Source organism: Coregonus lavaretus (assembly GCF_964263955.1).
Source record: "Coregonus lavaretus genome assembly, chromosome: 28".
Classification (NCBI taxonomy): domain Eukaryota; kingdom Metazoa; phylum Chordata; class Actinopteri; order Salmoniformes; family Salmonidae; genus Coregonus; species Coregonus lavaretus.
Window position 1 is genome coordinate 38,115,600 of NC_140015.1, and position 17,414 is coordinate 38,133,013.

Genomic DNA, 17,414 nt, shown 5'->3' on the forward strand with positions numbered 1-17,414 from the left:
ACACATCAGTGCAGAGATGGAGAAGGTGGTGGATATCCCCTGCCAGGCACGAGGTACGTGGTGTGTGTGTGTGAGAGTGAGAGAGTATGGGAGAGAGGGAGAGTGGGGGAGAGAGAGAGACAGAGAGAGAGAGAGAGAGAGAGTTCCAAAGCACTTGGTGACTTAAAAGCCCTGATGCTGTAAAAAGTGCTATATGTAAATATAACTGATTGATCAATTGATTGATTGATTGATTGATTGATTAAAGGAGGAAGCTAACTCACCCTTCTCCTCTCCTCCTCCTCTCTCTAGGGGTCCCCCAGCCAGACATATTGTGGTATAAGGATGCTGTGGTCATCAGTCCAGTACTGTATTTAACTACCTCTCCTCTCCTCTCTCTAGGAGTCCCCCAACCAGACATAGTGTGGTATAAGGATGCTGTGGTCATCAGTCCAGTGAAGATGCCCAGGTACAGGGTGTTAGTGGGGGGCAGTCTCCAGATCAATGGCCTGTTACCTGACGATACAGGGATGTTCCAATGCTTCGCCCGCAACCTGGCTGGAGAGATACAGACCAACACCTACCTCGCTGTCACCAGTACGTCTGTCTGTCTTCCTGTCTGTCTATCTAAAGTTGAAGTCGGAAGTTTACATACACCTTAGCCAAATACATTTTCACAATTCCTGACATTTAATCCTAGTAAAAAGTCCCTGTCTTAGGTCAGTTAGGATCACCACTTTATTTTAAGAATGTGAATTGTCTCGTTCAAATATTTTTTATTGAACACTCACAAGTATGGTGTATAGGTATGAAAGACACGTGTACAGTTCTTATCTAAACATAAGAGAACAGACATGAACAACAAGACCCAGAGTTCTGGGCACAAAACAAATATTACAAAGCAAGACATACAGAACAGGGAAAGGTAGAAAGAAAAAGGGTAGATGTAACCCCCCCCCCCCCACTTATACCCCCCTTTATCCCCCCCCCCCCCCCCCCCTTATTCCACCCTATTCCCCTCCCGACTGCTCGGGTGGCAGGGCCAGCACATGCTGCCCAAATGTAGATAACAATATGACAATTGAGAGTGCGTTAAAAAGTACAAATTCACAGCGCCGACTGGTCCAAGTAAGAGAGAAAAGGCTGCCAGATTTGATCAAATGTTGATAATTTATTGTTCAGAATATATCTAATTCTTTCTAAGTGTACAGTGTTTGCCAATTCTATGAGCCATAATTTGGTAGAGGGCGCTTCCCTCCTTTTCCAAAACAACAAGATTATTGGTTTTTTTGCCGAAATGAGACTGTAAGAGATGTTTTTGGGGGTTGGTTAATCCATTTAGGGAATCAGACACTCCCAGGAATATCAGAAGCGGGTCTGGGTCTATTGAAGTCTCCAGAACTTCAGAGAGGACCCCAAAAATTCCACACCAATAACCATACAGGCTATAGCATAGGACAAAGCAGTGGAGTAGTGTACCCTGCTCAGCCTGACATTTATCACACATAGGGGATGTATCAGGAAATATCCTATGCAGTTTAGTTTTGGAATAGTGTAATCTGTGTAATACCTTAAATTGTATGAGACGATGTCTGGAGTTAATGGAGCAGGTGTGGATATACTCCAAGCTATCCTCCCAGTCTGCCACCGAAATATCAGTCCCTAGTTCTTCCTCCCATTTTGCCTTAGTAGCATCAGTAGAGGGTGCGCTAACAGATTGAAAAGCGTCATATAGACGAGATATCAGTTTGTCTGAGGTGGGACATATTTTTATGCATCCGTCAAACATGGAAGGTTTAGCATTCCCAAATGTTGGGAGGTGTTTTCTAACATACTCCCTAATTTGTACGTATCTGAAAAAGTTACTTCTGGGAAGGTTATAAGTTTCCCTCAGCGATTCAAAGGAAGCAAATGTCCCTCCTATATATAAATCCCCTATGGTACTTATCCCCAACTCTCCCCATCGCTCAAAGGTGTTATCAAGGTTAGAGGGGGCAAAGGAGGGATTCCTGGCAACAGGGAGCATGAATGATATTGGTCTAAGCTCAAAGTGGACTTTAATTTGCTTCCAGATTCGGACTGTGCTATGTATAATAGGATTGTTACGGTAAAGTGACATCTCCAGATTGACAGGTGACAAAATCACAGCACCAATAGAGAAGGGGTGACACTCCTCACGCTCCATACTAGGCCAGCTGGATGGCAGGGGTGCGTCATCCAGCAAAAACGTAACAGCGCGGAGGTTAGCGGCCCAATAGTAAAATATACAATTTGGGAGAGACAATCCTCCTTCCATCTTGGATTTACATAGGTGTTTTTTTACCTATCCTGTGTGTTTTATAATCCCAGATGAAAGGATTGATAATAGAGTCCAGTTGTTTATGAAAGGATTTAGGTATGAATACTGGGATGTTCTGGTATAGGTAGAGCAGTTGTGGGAGGAAGACCATTTTAATGGCATTAATTCTTCCGAGCAGAGAAATTGGGAGAGTTCTCCAAAATTGTATGTTTGCCTTGAGATTTTGCATCAGAGAGGGGAAATTCTCTTTAAATAGTAAGGAGTATTGTTTGGTAACTACAATTCCAAGGTAGATACATTTTTCTGAAGATAACTTAACTGGAAGATGTTCTAGCCATGAGGTGTTTTGCAACCGTATGGGCATTAATTCACTCTTGTTCCAATTTATTCTGTGTCCCGTGAAGGTACCAAACAAATTAATCACCTCTGGAATAGCTGGATTCCTTGCTTGGGGTTCTGTTACATAGAGGAGAATATCATCTGTGTATAGGGAAATCTTATTTAAAGTATCTTTAGTATTATAGCCGTGTACTGCTGAATGAGATCTGATCGCTTGAGCGAGAGGTTCAATAATTAGGGCGAAGAGCATAGGCGATAGCACACAACCCTGCCTTGTCCCTCTGTAAAGGTTAAATCGGGGCGACAGTGATTGGTTAGTGAGTATTCTCGCACAGGGGTTCCTATATAAAAGCTGGATCCAATTTATGAACCCATCTCCAATATTACATTTCTGTAGGACCTTGAATAGATAGGGCCACTCAACTTGGTCAAAGGCCTTTTCGGCGTCAAGAGATATAATGGCAAGGTCCACGTTAGGTAACCTCTGAGAATACATAATGTTGAAGAGGCGCCTGAGATTGAAGAATGAGTTTCTGTTAGGGATAAAGCCGGTCTGGTCCGAATGGACCAATTTGCCAATTAAAGTGCTAAGCCTGTTAGCCAAAGTTTTTGCTAAAATCTTTTGGTCTGTATTAAGGAGGGATATTGGTCTGTATGACCCTACCTCTTCCGGATCTTTACCCTTCTTATGTATAACTGTAATAAACGCCTCATCCAAAGTAGATGGGAGAGCTCCATCCTCATTGGCCCGAACCAACATTTTGTGCAGGTAGGGAGAGAGCATGTTGCTGAATGTTTTATAGAATTCACCAGGGTATCCATCTGGGCCCGGGGTCTTGCCACTATTTAGAGATTTAATTGTTTCTCTAATTTCTTCAAGAGATATTTCCTTATTCAGGAAGTTAGAGTCTTCCTGGTTCAGGGCAGGAAGATTACAGTCCTCCAAAAAGTTTTGCATAATTAAGGGGTTAGGATCCGCTTTAAGATGTATATAGAGTCTCATAAAACTGACGGAATCTGTCATTGATGTCTTTGGGGTAGGAGAGTAATTCCCCAGATGCAGATTTAACTTTGTGAATCATTCGGTCACTCACATTTTTTCGAAGTTGTCTGGCGAGTAATTTGTGTGGTTTGTCACCAAACTCAAAATATTTTTGGTTGGCATAGAGAAAAGATTTAGCAATTTTAGCCGAGAGGATCTGATTGTATTTAAATGTTAAAGACATAATTTGTTTATGTTTCTCCATAGATGGATGTCTAGCATTCTCCCTATCCAGCAAGTGAATTTGTCCCTCCAGTTCTACCAATTTTCTTCTGTTTTGCCTACTCCTGGCAGTCTGAAAGGAGATGATACAGCCTCTCAAATAAGCCTTCAGCGTTTCCCACAATAATGCTGGGGAAATCTCTGTGTTGTCGTTGGTATCAAAGAAAAATGTAATTTGGTCTTTAAGATGTTCACAGAATGTTGGTTCTGTGAGGAGCTGGGGATTCAACCTCCAGACCCTCTCGTTTGGTACGATGTCACCCAATCTCAGGGAGAAGGTGAGTGGACTGTGGTCAGAGATTATAATATCATGATATCTCACATTACAGGTATAGGGGAGTAGTTTAGCATCAACCAAAAAGTAGTCAATTCGAGTATATACATTGTGAACATGAGACTAAAATGAGTATTCCCTAACCGTAGGGTTAGAGATTCTCCATATATCAAATAAATTCAAAATTTTTATGTAGGTATTCAAGAATTCGCTTGAATAGGAGGTAGGGGTTCGCCGGGTAGAGGATCTATCCAAATATTGGTCTAGTACACAGTTAAGGTCCCCTCCAATGACCAGATTAGTATGGGAGATATCTGGAATCAGGGAAAGGACTCTTTTGAAAAAAGAGGGGTTATCAATGTTTAGCCCATAGATATTTAGTAGAGTTACAGAAGTAGAGTGGATCTCTCCTATTACGATCACATAACGACCCTCTTTATCCACAATAGTGGTTTTATGTAGAAAGGGAATTCCTTTCCGTACCAGAATAGCTGTGCCTCTCGTTTTGGCAGAGAAGTTAGAGTGATACACTTGCCCCACCCACTTACATTTAAGTCTGTTATGAGAATTGTTTTTCAGATGGGTTTCTTGCAAAAATATAATATCAGACGAAAGTGCTTTCAAGTGGGCTAGGACCTTGCCTCTCTTAATTGGTTCGTTTAAACCCTTGACATTCCAGGAAGTGAATGTAAGCCCCGCCCTCCTCTCATTTGTAGTTCCTATGGTGGCCTGCATAACATGTAACTCACTAAAAAGGTAATAAAGCGCACCAAACCATCACGATCAGCATATGTAGCACCTACACAGTATCCAACCCACCCCTCCCCCCGCAAGCACCTTTACTCTCCACCCTGTTCCCCTACTTTCCCCAACCTTTACCCCCCACATCAACCCACATTTAACAGGCATACACAAATAGGACAGAAAAAAATATGAAAATAAAAATAACAAACACATTGTCTGGCCGATGCCAAAAAAGCACGGCACAACCTCGAACAAGAGGTAAAACAAAAATAAAATCTCAACTATACGTTCACCTCTCACTATCCTACAACTTCTACTAACATATGAACTGAGGAGGCTCCCGCGCTTAAAGTGTTCAATTAGCATCTAATAAACCTGAACAGAATAAGTTGCAACTTAAACATATTGCGCACTTAAGGTTAATCTTGGGTCAATCCCTGAGATAAGCAAGATGTATCATCACAAGATTCTATTGCTAAGCAATGCCGGTCTAAACATAAACCATCAGTAACCGACATAGACAGCAGTACAGTTACATATTGTGGGTTAGGAGATGGGAACAAGGATTTTTATAAATTGAACGTACCCCCCAATCAAAAAAAATTATAATAATAAATAATTTTAAAAAATAGTGATTTATATATACATATGTGCACACATACACATATACACATCCATACACACACATACATACATGTGCATACCTACATACATACACACACACACACATGCGTATATATATATACATACAAAAAAATATACATATAAAATAAATATTCTTAAATATATACAGATACATACACACGCATACACATACATACATCCATAAACACACATCTACATACACAAACATTCATACCCCAGAATAATAATCTATACTAATTTAAAATATACACATACACAATACTAAAATGCTAAGAGAAAATAATAATAAAGTACAAATAATAATTATATGTACGCACACCTACACAGACACAAGCACCACGGAGGGCTGGTGGGAATCAAATCGTGAGAGCGGGCCAGGCTATGACAAGGGCAGAACAGCACAAAGCATCAACTTGCTATCCAGGTGTCTGCGTCTGCCCCTTCCCAACCATCACCCCAGACCCCTGCAAGCAATAAATACATGGTATGGTAATAGGAATAATGTAAGAATTGAAAAATAAATAACGAAACAAAACAAAAATGGGGGAATATAAGTATATCCATCCGAAAGTGTCAATGATCCGACCTGGAATGCCTCCCAAACAGGCATCGCTCTAAACCCAGTCAGAATGAAAGTGAAATTAACGTTAAATGAGAGCTCTGACCGCCCTCCATTGGTCAGCTCAGCCTATCACATGTTCGGTAGCCCTTGCTGAGACCGTTTAATACGGTTTCACCCGTTATGGTATAGTATGGATTCGAGTCCATGAGCAGACCCTAACACACAATGACAAGGCACTCTAGCCTGTACGGGGGATTGGCGTATATTCCCGGATAAACTTCTCTGCGTCCAAAACCGAGGAGAGCCAAATCTTCTCCCCGGAAGGCGGGGTAATTCTTAGTCTTGCAGGGAAGAGCAAGGCTGGGCGAAGATGGAGATTGTAGAGTTTGGTCATGACATCTCTGTAGCCAGCGAGGTGCTTTGCCACATCAGGTGCATAATCCTCATAGACACGAAAGGGGTGCCCTATATGTAACAGGTTGCCCTTCATTCGAGCCTCGCACAGGATAAGATCCTTGGTCTTGAAACTGTGACAACAGATGATTACTGGGCGAGGACGCTGGCCCGGTCCAGGCACTGGGACAAGGGCGCGATGTGCACGGTCCAGTAGGGGATCAGAAGCCAAAACATCCGGTCCCATTGCATCCTTCAGTAGCTTGGCGAAGAAGTCGGTGGGGCGAGAGCCCGCCTCCACCCCTTCTGCCTGACCCACAACGCGAAGGTTATGACGCCTGGATCTGCCCTCCAGGTCGACCACTTTCACAGAAAGCCTCTGCACACTATCCTGCAATGACGTGCATAGCTTCTCTAACTCGTCGATCCTACCAGCGTTGAATTCAGAAGCTTTCTCAAGGTCCGATATACTCTGGCCCTGGGAAACCGACCGTTGGAATGGTGCTCTCGATTTTAGTGTCCAGTTCAGCAATAGTAGCCTTAAGATCCTCCGCTATAGCAACACGTAGTTCTCCCAAAGCCCGGGTAAGTTCTGTAAGTGTCACGTTGTTACCTGTGCCTTCCGCCATGTCTGTCTCGTTGTTTGGTGGGGAGTAGGTCTCTGATGTGGATTTATTGTCCTTTGGTCGCTTATTACTCGGCATTTTCACATAGAAAGTTACAATATTGTATTAGAAAGAAACGTTTGTTGTAACAAGTGCCATAAAGTAAATTAGGTTAGATTATTTCGCAAAAAAGTTGCAGGAGCCTCTCACACACAGCCGTTCACTCCAACATGCTAGCTCCGAGAAGAATGTGAATTGTCAGAATAATAGTAGAGAGAATATTTTATTTCAGCTTTTATTTATTTCATCACATTCCCAGTGGGTCAGAAGTTTACCTACACTCAATTAGTATTTGGTGGCATTGCCTTTAAATTGTTTAACTTGGGTCAAATGTTGAGGGTAGCCTTCCACAAGCTTCCCACAATAAGTAGGGTGAATTGTGGCCCATTCCTCCTGACAGAGCTGGTGTAACTGAGTCAGGTTTGTAGGCCTCCTTGCTCGCACACGTTTTTTCAGTTCTGCCCACAAATTTGCTATAGGATTGAGGACAGGGCTTTGTGATGGCCACTCCAATACCTTGACTGTGTTGTCCTTAAGCCATTTTGCCACAACATTGGAAGTATGCTTAGGGTCATTGTCCATTTGGAAGACCCATTTGCGACCAAGCCTTAACTTCCAGACTGATGTCTTGAGATGTTGCTTCAATATATCCACACAATTTTCCTTCCTCATGATGCCATCTATTTTGTGAAGTGCACCAGTCCCTCCTACAGCAAAGCACCCCCACAGCATGATGCTGCCACCCCGTGCTTCACGGTTGGGATGGTGTTCTTCGGCTTGCAAGCACCCCCTTTTTCCTCCAAACATAACGATGGTCAATATGGCCAAACAGTTCTATTTTTGTTTCCAGAGGACATTTCTCAAAAAAGTACGATCTTTGTCCCCATGTGCAGTTGCAAACCGTAGTCTGGCTTTTTTATGGCGGTTTTGGTGGCTTCTTCCTTGCTGAGCGGCCTTTCAGGTTATGTCGATATAGGACACGTTTTACTGTGGATATAGATACTTTTGTACCTCTTTCCTCCAGCATCTTCACAAGGTCCTTTGCTGTTGTTCTGGGATTGATTTGCACTTTTCGCACCAAAGTACGTTAATCTCTAGGAGACAGAACGCGTCTCCTTCCTGAGCGGTATGATGGCTGCGTGGTCCCATGGTGTTTATACTTGCGTCCTATTGTTTGTACAGATGAACGTGGTACCTTCAGGCGTTTGGAAATTGCTCCCAAGGATGAACCAGACTTGTGGAGGTCTACAATTTTTTTTCTGTGGTCTTGGCTGATTTCTTTTGATTTTCCCATGATGTCAAGCAAAGAGGCACTGAGTTTGAAGGTAGGCCTTGAAATACATCCACAGGTACACCTCCAATTGACTCAAATGATGTAAATTAGCCTATCAGAAGCTTCTAAAGCCATGACATCATTTTCTGGAATTTTCCAAGCTGTTTAAAGGCACAGTCAACTTAGTGTATGTAAACTTCTGACCCACTGGAATTGTGATACAGTGAATTATAAGTGAAATAATCTGTCTGTACACAATTGTTGGAAAAAGTACTTGTGTCATGCACAAAGTAGATGTCCTAACCGACTTGCCAAAACTATAGTTTGTTAACAAGAAATTTGTGGAGTGGTTGAAAAACAAGTTTTAATGACTCCAACCTAAGTGTATGTAAACTTCCGACTTCAACTGTATATGCTATGAAAAAGTATTTGCCCCCTTTCTAATTTTTTCTTATTTTGCATATTTGTGATACTGAATGTTATCAGATCTTCAACCAAAACCTAATATTAGATAAAGGGAACATAAGTGAACAAATAACACAACAATTACATATTTATTTCATAAACAAAGTTATGCAACTCCCAATTCCCCTGTGTGAAAAAGTAATTGCCCCCTTACACTCAATAACTGGTTGTGCCACCTTTAGCTGCAATGACTCCAACCAATTGTACTATTATGTGTGTTTTTCCGCGTTATTTGTAATTTATTTTGTACATAATGTTTATGCCATCGTCTCTTATAACCAAAGAGAGCTTCTGGATATCAGGACAGCGATTACTCACCTCGCGTTGGACGAACACTTTTTCTTCAACGAGGCGTTCGCGAAGGATATTCTACAGACTCCAGACAAGGCCCAGATCCCCGTCATTCGCGTGAGGAAGAGACGGAGATACCGTGGACGTAGGTCGGGGTGCCTTGTAAAGATCCGACGGCGAACGAGTAAACTGCCTCTCCCATCAATCCTATTAGCCAACGTTCAAGCTTTGGATAATAAAATGGACGATTTAAGATTACGGTTATCCTACCAACGGGACATTAAAAACTGTAATATCTTATGTTTCACGGAGTCGTGGCTGAATGACAACAATGACAACATTCAGCTAGCAGGCTATACGCTACATCGGCAGGACAGAACGGCAGACTCGGGTAAGACGAGGGGTGGCGGTCTCTGTATTTTTGTAAACAACAGCTGGTGCACAAAATCAAATACTAAGGAAGTCTCAAGGTTTTGCTCGCCTGAGGTAGAGTATCTTATGATAAGCTGTAGACCACACTATTTACCAAGAGAGTTTTCATCTATACTTTTCATAGCTGTCTATTTACCACCACAAACCAATGCTGGCATTAAGATTGCACTGAATGAGTTGTACAAGGCCATTAATCAACAGGAAAACGCTCATCCAGATGCAGCGCTCCTAGTAGCAGGGGACTTTAATGCAGGGAAACTTAAATCCGTTCTACCTCATTTCTACCAGCATGTTAAATGTGCAACCAGAGGGGAAAAAACTCTAGACCACCTTTACTCCACACACAGAGACGCATACAAAGCTCTCCCTCGCCCTCCATTTGGCAAATCTGACCATAACTCTATCCTCCTGATTCCTGCTTATAAGCAAAAACTGAAGCAGGAAGCACCAGTGACTCGGCTAATAAAAAAGTGGTCAGATGACGCAGATGCTAAGCTACAGGACTGTTTTGCTAGCACAGACTGGAACATGTTCAGGGATTCTTCAGACAGCATTGAGGAGTACACCACATCAGTCACTGGCTTCATCAATAAGTGCATCGATGATGTCGTCCCCACAGTGACCGTACGTACATACCCCAACCAGAAGCCATGGATTACAGGAAACATCCGCACTGAGCTAAAGGGTAGAGCTGCCGCTTTCAAGGAACGGGACTCTAACCCGGACGCTTATAAGAAATCCCGCTATGACCTCCGACGAACCATCAAACAGGCAAAGAGTCAATACAGGTCTAAGATTGAATCATACTACACTGGCTCTGACGCTCGTCGGATGTGGCAGGGCTTGAAAACTATTACAGACTACAAAGGGAAGCACAGCCGCGAGCTGCCCAGTGACACAAGCCTACTTTGTCTCCCGAGTGGCGCAGTGGTCTAAGGCACTGCATCGCAGTGCTAGCTGTGCCACTAGAGATCCTGGTTCGAATCCAGGCTCTGTCGTAGCCGGCCGTGACCGGGAGACCCATGGGGCGGCGCACAATTGGCCCAGCGTCGTCCAGGGTAGGGGAGGGAATGGCCGGCAGGGATGTAGCTCAGTTGGTAGAGCATGGCGTTTGCAACGCCAGGGTTGTGGGTTCGATAAAAAATAATATATGTGCTAACTGTAAGTCGCTCTGGATAAGAGCGTCTGCTAAATGACTAAAATGTAAATGTAAATGTACCAGACGAGCTAAACCACTTCTATGCTCGCTTCGAGGCAAGCAACACTGAAGCATGCATGAGAGCACCAGCTGTTCCGGACGACTATGTGATCACGCTCTCCGTAGCCGATGTGAGTAAGACTTTTAAGCAGGTCAACATTCACAAGGCCGCAGGGCCAGACGGATTACCAGGACGTGTACTCCGAGCATGTGCTGACCAACTGGCAAGTGTCTTCACTGACATTTTCAACATGTCCCTGACTGAGTCTGTAATACCAACATGTTTCAAGCAGACCACCATAGTCCCCGTGCCCAAGAACTCTAAGATAACCTGCCTAAATGACTACCGACCCGTAGCACTGACGTCTGTAGCCATGAAGTGCTTTGAAAGACTGGTCATGGCTCACATCAACAACATAATCCCAGAAACCCTAGACCCACTCCAATTTGCATACCGCCCCAACAGATCCACAGATGATGCAATCTCTATTGCACTCCACACTGCCCTTTCCCACCTGGACAAGAGGAACACCTACGTGAGAATGCTATTCATTGACTACAGCTCAGCATTCAACACCATAGTGCCCTCAAAGCTCATCACTAAGCTAAGGATCCTGGGACTAAACACCTCCCTCTGCAACTGGATCCTGGACTTCCTGACGGGCCGCCCCCAGGTGGTAAGGGTAGGTAACAACACATCTGCCACACTGATCCTCAACACGGGGGCCCCTCAGGGGTGCGTGCTCAGTCCCCTCCTGTACTCTCTGTTCACCCATGACTGCATGGCCAGGCACGACTCCAACACCATCATTAAGTTTGCCGACGACACAACAGTGGTAGGCCTGATCACCGACAACGATGAGACAGCCTATAGGGAGGAGGTCAGAGATCTGGCCGTGTGGTGCCAGGACAACAACCTCTCCCTCAACGTGACCAAGACAAAGGAGATGATTGTGGACTACAGGAAAAAAAAGAGGACTGAGCACGCCCCCATTCTCATCGACGGGGCTGTAGTGGAACAGGTTGAGAGCTTCAAGTTCCTTGGTGTCCACATCACCAACGAACTATCATGGTCCAAACACACCAAGACAGTCGTGAAGAGGGCACGACAAAGCCTATTCCCCCTCAGGAGACTAAAAAGATTTGGCATGGGTCCTCAGATCCTCAAAAAATTCTACAGCTGCACCATCGAGAGCATCCTGACTGGTTGCATCACCGCCTGGTATGGCAACTGCTTGGCCTCTGACCGCAAGGCACTACAGAGGGTAGTGCGTACGGCCCAGTACATCACTGGGGCAAAGCTCCCTGCCATCCAGGACCTCTATACCAGGCGGTGTCAGAGGAAGGCCCTCAAAATTGTCAAAGACTCCAGTCACCCTAGTCATAGACTGTTCTCTCTGCTACCGCACGGCAAGCGGTACCGGAGTGCCAAGTCTAGGTCCAAAAGACATCTCAACAGCTTCTACCCCCAAGCCATAAGACTCCTGAACAGCTAATCATGGCTACCCGGACTATTTGCACTGCCCCCCCACCCCATCCTTTTTACGCTGCTGCTACTCTGTTAAGTATTTATGCATAGTCACTTTAACTCTACCCACATGTACATATTGCCTCAACTGCCTCAACTGGCCGGTGCCCCCGCACATTGACTATGCAACGGTACCCCCCTGTATATATAGCCTCCCTACTGTCACTTTATTCTATTGTATATATAGCCTCCCTACTGTCACTTTATTTTTTACTTCTGCTCTTTTTTTCTCAACACTTTTTTGTTGTTGTTTTATTCTTACTTTTTTGTTTAAAATAAATGCACTGTTGGTTAAGGGCTGTAAGTAAGCATTTCACTGTAATGTCTGCACCTGTTGTATTCGGCGCATGTGACCAATAAAATTTGATTTGATTTGAAATGCTTCCTGTAGTTGTTGATCCGTCTCTCACGTTGCTGTGGGGGAATTTTGGCCCACTCTTCCATGTAGAACTGCTTTAACTCAGTGACGTGTGGGTTTTCAAGCATGAACTGCTCGTTTCAAGTCCTGCCACAACATCTCAATTGGGATTAGGTCTGGACTTTGACTAGGCCATTCCAAAACGTCCAATTTGTTGCTTTTTAGCTATTTTCATGTAGAATTGATTGTGTGTTTTGGATCATTGTCATTGTCTTGCTGCATGACCCAGCTGCACTTCAGCTTCAGCTCCAGCTCACAGACGGATGGTCTGACATTCTCCTGTAGAATTATCTGATACAGAGCAGAATTCATGGTTCCTTCTATTAAGGCAAGTCGTCCAGGTCCTGAGGCAGCAAAGCATCCCTAAACCATCACACCACCACCACCACGCTTGACCTTTGGTATGATGTTCTTACTGTGGAATGCAGTGTTTGGTTTTCGCCAGGCATAATGGGACCCATCTCGTCCAAAAAGTTGACTCAAGTTTGCCAAAAAGCACCTGGATGATCATCAAGACTCTTGGAAGAACGTTCTATGGACAGATGATTCAAAAGTATAACTTTATGGACGACATGGTTCCAGTAATGCCTGGCGAAAACCAAACTCTGCATTCCACAGTAAGAACATCATACCAAAGGTCAATTATGGTGGTGGTGGTGTGATGGTTTGGGGATGCTTTGCTGCCTCAGGTATCAGAGAATTCTACAGGAGAATGTCAGACCATCCGTCTGTGAGCTGAAGCTGAAGCGCAGCTGGGTCATGCAGCAAGACAATGACAATGATCCTAAACACACAATCAAGTCTACATGAAAATTGCTAAAAAGCAACAAATTGGAGGTTTTGGAATGGCCTAGTCAAAGTCCAGACCTAATCCCAATTGAGATGTTGTGGCAGGACTTGAAACGAGCAGTTCATGCTTGAAAACCCACACGTCACTGAGTTAAAGCAGTTCTACATGGAAGAGTGGGCCAAAATTCCTCCACAGCGACGTGAGAGACTGATCAACAACTACAGGAAGCATTTGGTTGGAGTCATTGCAGCTAAAGGTGGCACAACCAGTTATTGAGTGTAAGGGGGCAATTACTTTTTCACACAGGGAAATTGGGTGTTGCATAACTTTGTTTATTAAATAAATGAAATAAATATGTAATTGTTATGTTATTTGTTCACTTATGTTCCCATATTAGATTTTGGTTGAAGATCTGATAATATTCAGTATCACAAATATGCAAAAGTAGAGAAAATTAGAAAGGGGGCAAATACTTTTTCATAGCACTGTATCTATCTATCTATCAGTTTATCTCTCTCTCTCTCTCTCTCTCTCTCTCTCTTGCTCTCTCTCTCTCTCTCTCTCTCTCTCTCTCTCTCTCTCTCTCTCTCTCTCTCTCTCTCTCTCTCTCTCTCTCTCTCTCTCTCTCTCTCTCTCTCTCTCTCTCTCTCTCTCTCTCTCTCCCCTTCTCTTTATTCCCTCTATACCTACCTATCTGGACACCAGTACGTCAAGTCGCCAACCCACCATGTCCCCATGTCAGTCTCTCCATCTCTCCATCCCTCCTTCTTTCCTCCCACTCTCATCTCTTCTTCTTCTCTCCGTCCACACTCTGACTGACAGACCTGTCACTCTGCACACTCAGGCAATTATTGGCTATTTTCAGAGAGAATTAGAGAGAGAACGCATGAGTGAGAGAAAGTACTGAAATTGAATTGAAAGTGAGAGAGAGAGAGAGAGAGAGACACAGAGAGAGAGAGACGGAGAGAGAGAGAGAGAGGGATGAAGAAGGAAAGGAAAGAGAGGCAGAGAGAGGGCGAGGGAGCCTTGTGCATGTCAGTCTCTCCAAGTCATCATATCTTGAAGAATGAGAACTGACTGACAGACAGAGCTTCAGTCAAATCAAATCAAATCAAATGTTATTGGCTACATGCGCCGAATACAACAGGTGCAGACATTACAGTGAAATGCTTACTTAAAGCCCTTAACCAACAGTGCATTTATTTTTAATAAAAAAGTAAAATAAAACAACAACAAAAAACTGTTGAGAAAAAATAGCAGAAGTAAAATAAAATAACAGTAGGGAGGCTATATATACAGTGGGGTACCGGTGCGGAGTCAATGTGCGGGGGCACCGGCTAGTTGAGGTAGTTGAAGTAATATGTACATGTGGGTAGAGTTAAAGTGATTATGCATAAATAATTAACAGAGTAGCAGCAGCGTAAAAGGATGGGGTGGGGGGGCAGTGCAAATAGTCCGGGTAGCCATGATTAGCTGTTCAGGAGTCTTATGGCTTGGGGGTAGAAGCTGTTGAGAAGTCTTTTGGACCTAGACTTGGCACTCCGGTACCGCTTGCCGTGCGGTAGCAGAGAGAACAGTCTATGACTAGGGTGGCTGGAGTCTTTGACAATTTTGAGGGCCTTCCTCTGACCCGCCTGGTATAGAGGTCCTGGATGGCAGGAAGCTTGGCCCCAGTGATGTACTGGGCCGTACGCACTAACCTCTGTAGTGCCTTGCGGTCGGAGGCCAAGCAGTTGCCATACCAGGCGGTGATGCAACCAGTCAGGATGCTCTCGATGGTGCAGCTGTAGAATTTTTTGAGGATCTGAGGACCCATGCCAAATCTTTTCAGTCTCCTGAGGGGGAATAGGCTTTGTTGTGCCCTCTTCACGACTGTCTTGGTGTGTTTGGACCATGATAGTTCATTGGTGATGTGGACACCAAGGAACTTGAAGCTCTGAACCTGTTCCACTACAGCCCCGTCGATGAGAATGGGGGCGTGCTCAGTCCTCTTTTTTTTCCTGTAGTCCACAATCATCTCCTTTGTCTTGGTCACGTTGAGGGAGAGGTTGTTATCCTGGCACCACACGGCCAGGTCTCTGACCTCCTCCCTATAGGCTGTCTCATCGTTGTCTGTGATCAGGCCTACCACTGTTGTGTCGTCGGCAAACTTAATGATGGTGTTGGAGTCGTGCCTGGCCATGCAGTCATGGGTGAACAGGGAGTACAGGAGGGGACTGAGCATGCACCCCTGAGGGGCCCCCGTGTTGAGGATCAGTGTGGCAGATGTGTTGTTACCTACCCTTACCACCTGGGGGCAGCCCGTCAGGAAGTCCAGGATCCAGTTGCAGAGGGAGGTGTTTAGTCCCAGGATCCTTAGCTTAGTGATGAGCTTAGAGGGCACTATGGTGTTGAATGCTGAGCTGTAGTCAATGAATAGCATTCTCAGGTAGGTATTCCTCTTGTCCAGGTGGGAAAGGGCATTGTGGAGTGCAATAGAGATTGCATCATCTGTGGATCTGTTGGGGCGGTGTGCAAATTGGAGTGGGTCTAGGGTTTCTGGGATAATGCTGTTGATTTGAGCCATGACCAGCCTTTCAACGCACTTCATGGCTACAGACGTCAGTGCTACGGGTCGGTAGTCATTTAGGCAGGTTATCTTAGAGTCCTTGGGCACGGGGACTATGGTGGTCTGCTTGAAACATGTTGGTATTACAGACTCAGTCAGGGACATGTTGAAAATGTCAGTGAAGACATTTGCCAGTTGGTCAGCACATGCTCGGAGTACACGTCCTGGTAATCCGTCTGGCCCTGCGGCCTTGTGAATGTTGACCTGCTTAAAAGTCTTACTCACATCGGCTACGGAGAGCGTGATCACATAGTCATCCGGAACAGCTGGTGCTCTCATGCATGCTTCAGTGTTGCTTGCCCCTGTCACTGGGCAGCTCGCGGTTGTGCTTCCCTTTGTAGTCTGTAATAGTTTTCAAGCCCTGCCACATCCGACCAGCCTCAGAGCCAGTGTAGTACGATTCAATCTTAGTCCTGTATTGACTCTTTGCCTGTTTGATGGTTCGTCGGAGGGCATAGCGGGATTTCTTATAAGCGTCCGGGTTAGAGTCCCGCTCCTTGAAAGCGGCAGCTCTACCCTTTAGCTCAGTGCGGATGTTTCCTGTAATCCATGGCTTCTGGTTGGGGTATGTACGTACGGTCACTGTGGGGACGACATCATCGATGCACTTATTGATGAAGCCAGTGACTCATGTTCCAGTCTGTGCTAGCAAAACAGTCCTGTAGCTTAGCATCTGCGTCATCTGACCACTTTTTTATTAACCGAGTCACTGGTGCTTCCTGCTTTAGTTTTTGCTTATACGCAGGAATCAGGAGGATAGAGTTATGGTCAGATTTGCCAAATGGAGGGCGAGGGAGAGCTTTGTACGTGTCTCTGTGTGTGGAGTAAAGGTGGTCTAGAGTTTTTTTGTCCTCTGGTTGCACATTTAACATGCTGGTAGAAATTAGATAGAACGGATAAGTTTCCCCGCATTAAAGTCCCCGGCCACTAGGAGCGCTGCATCTGGATGAGCGTTTTCTTGTTGATTTATGGCCTTATACAGCTCATTCAGTGCAATCTTAATGCCAGCATTGGTTTGTGGTGGTAAATAGACAGCTATGAAAAATATAGATGAAAACTCTCTTGGTAAATAGTGTGGTCTACAGCTTATCATAAGATACTCTACCTCAGGCGAGCAAAACCTCGAGACTTCCTTAGTATTTGATTTTGTGCACCAGCTGTTGTTTACAAATATACACAGACCGCCACCCCTTGTCTTACCGGAGTCAGCCGTTCTATCCTGCCGATGTAGCGTATAGCCCGCTAGC

At 44.7% G+C, this 17,414-nt stretch overlaps 1 pseudogene across 1 annotated transcript in view; it reads left to right on the forward strand.

Annotated features, from left to right (window-relative positions):
- Positions 1–17,414, forward strand: part of LOC311103256 (protein sidekick-2-like) — a 103,642-nt pseudogene that overhangs the window by 34,962 nt on the left and 51,266 nt on the right. Inside the window, exons 7-8 of the transcript in view lie at positions 1–53; positions 382–576. The exon at positions 1–53 is cut by the window's left edge and continues 31 nt beyond it. The product of the transcript in view is annotated as a protein sidekick-2-like (transcript). The remainder of the gene's footprint in view (positions 54–381; positions 577–17,414) is intronic.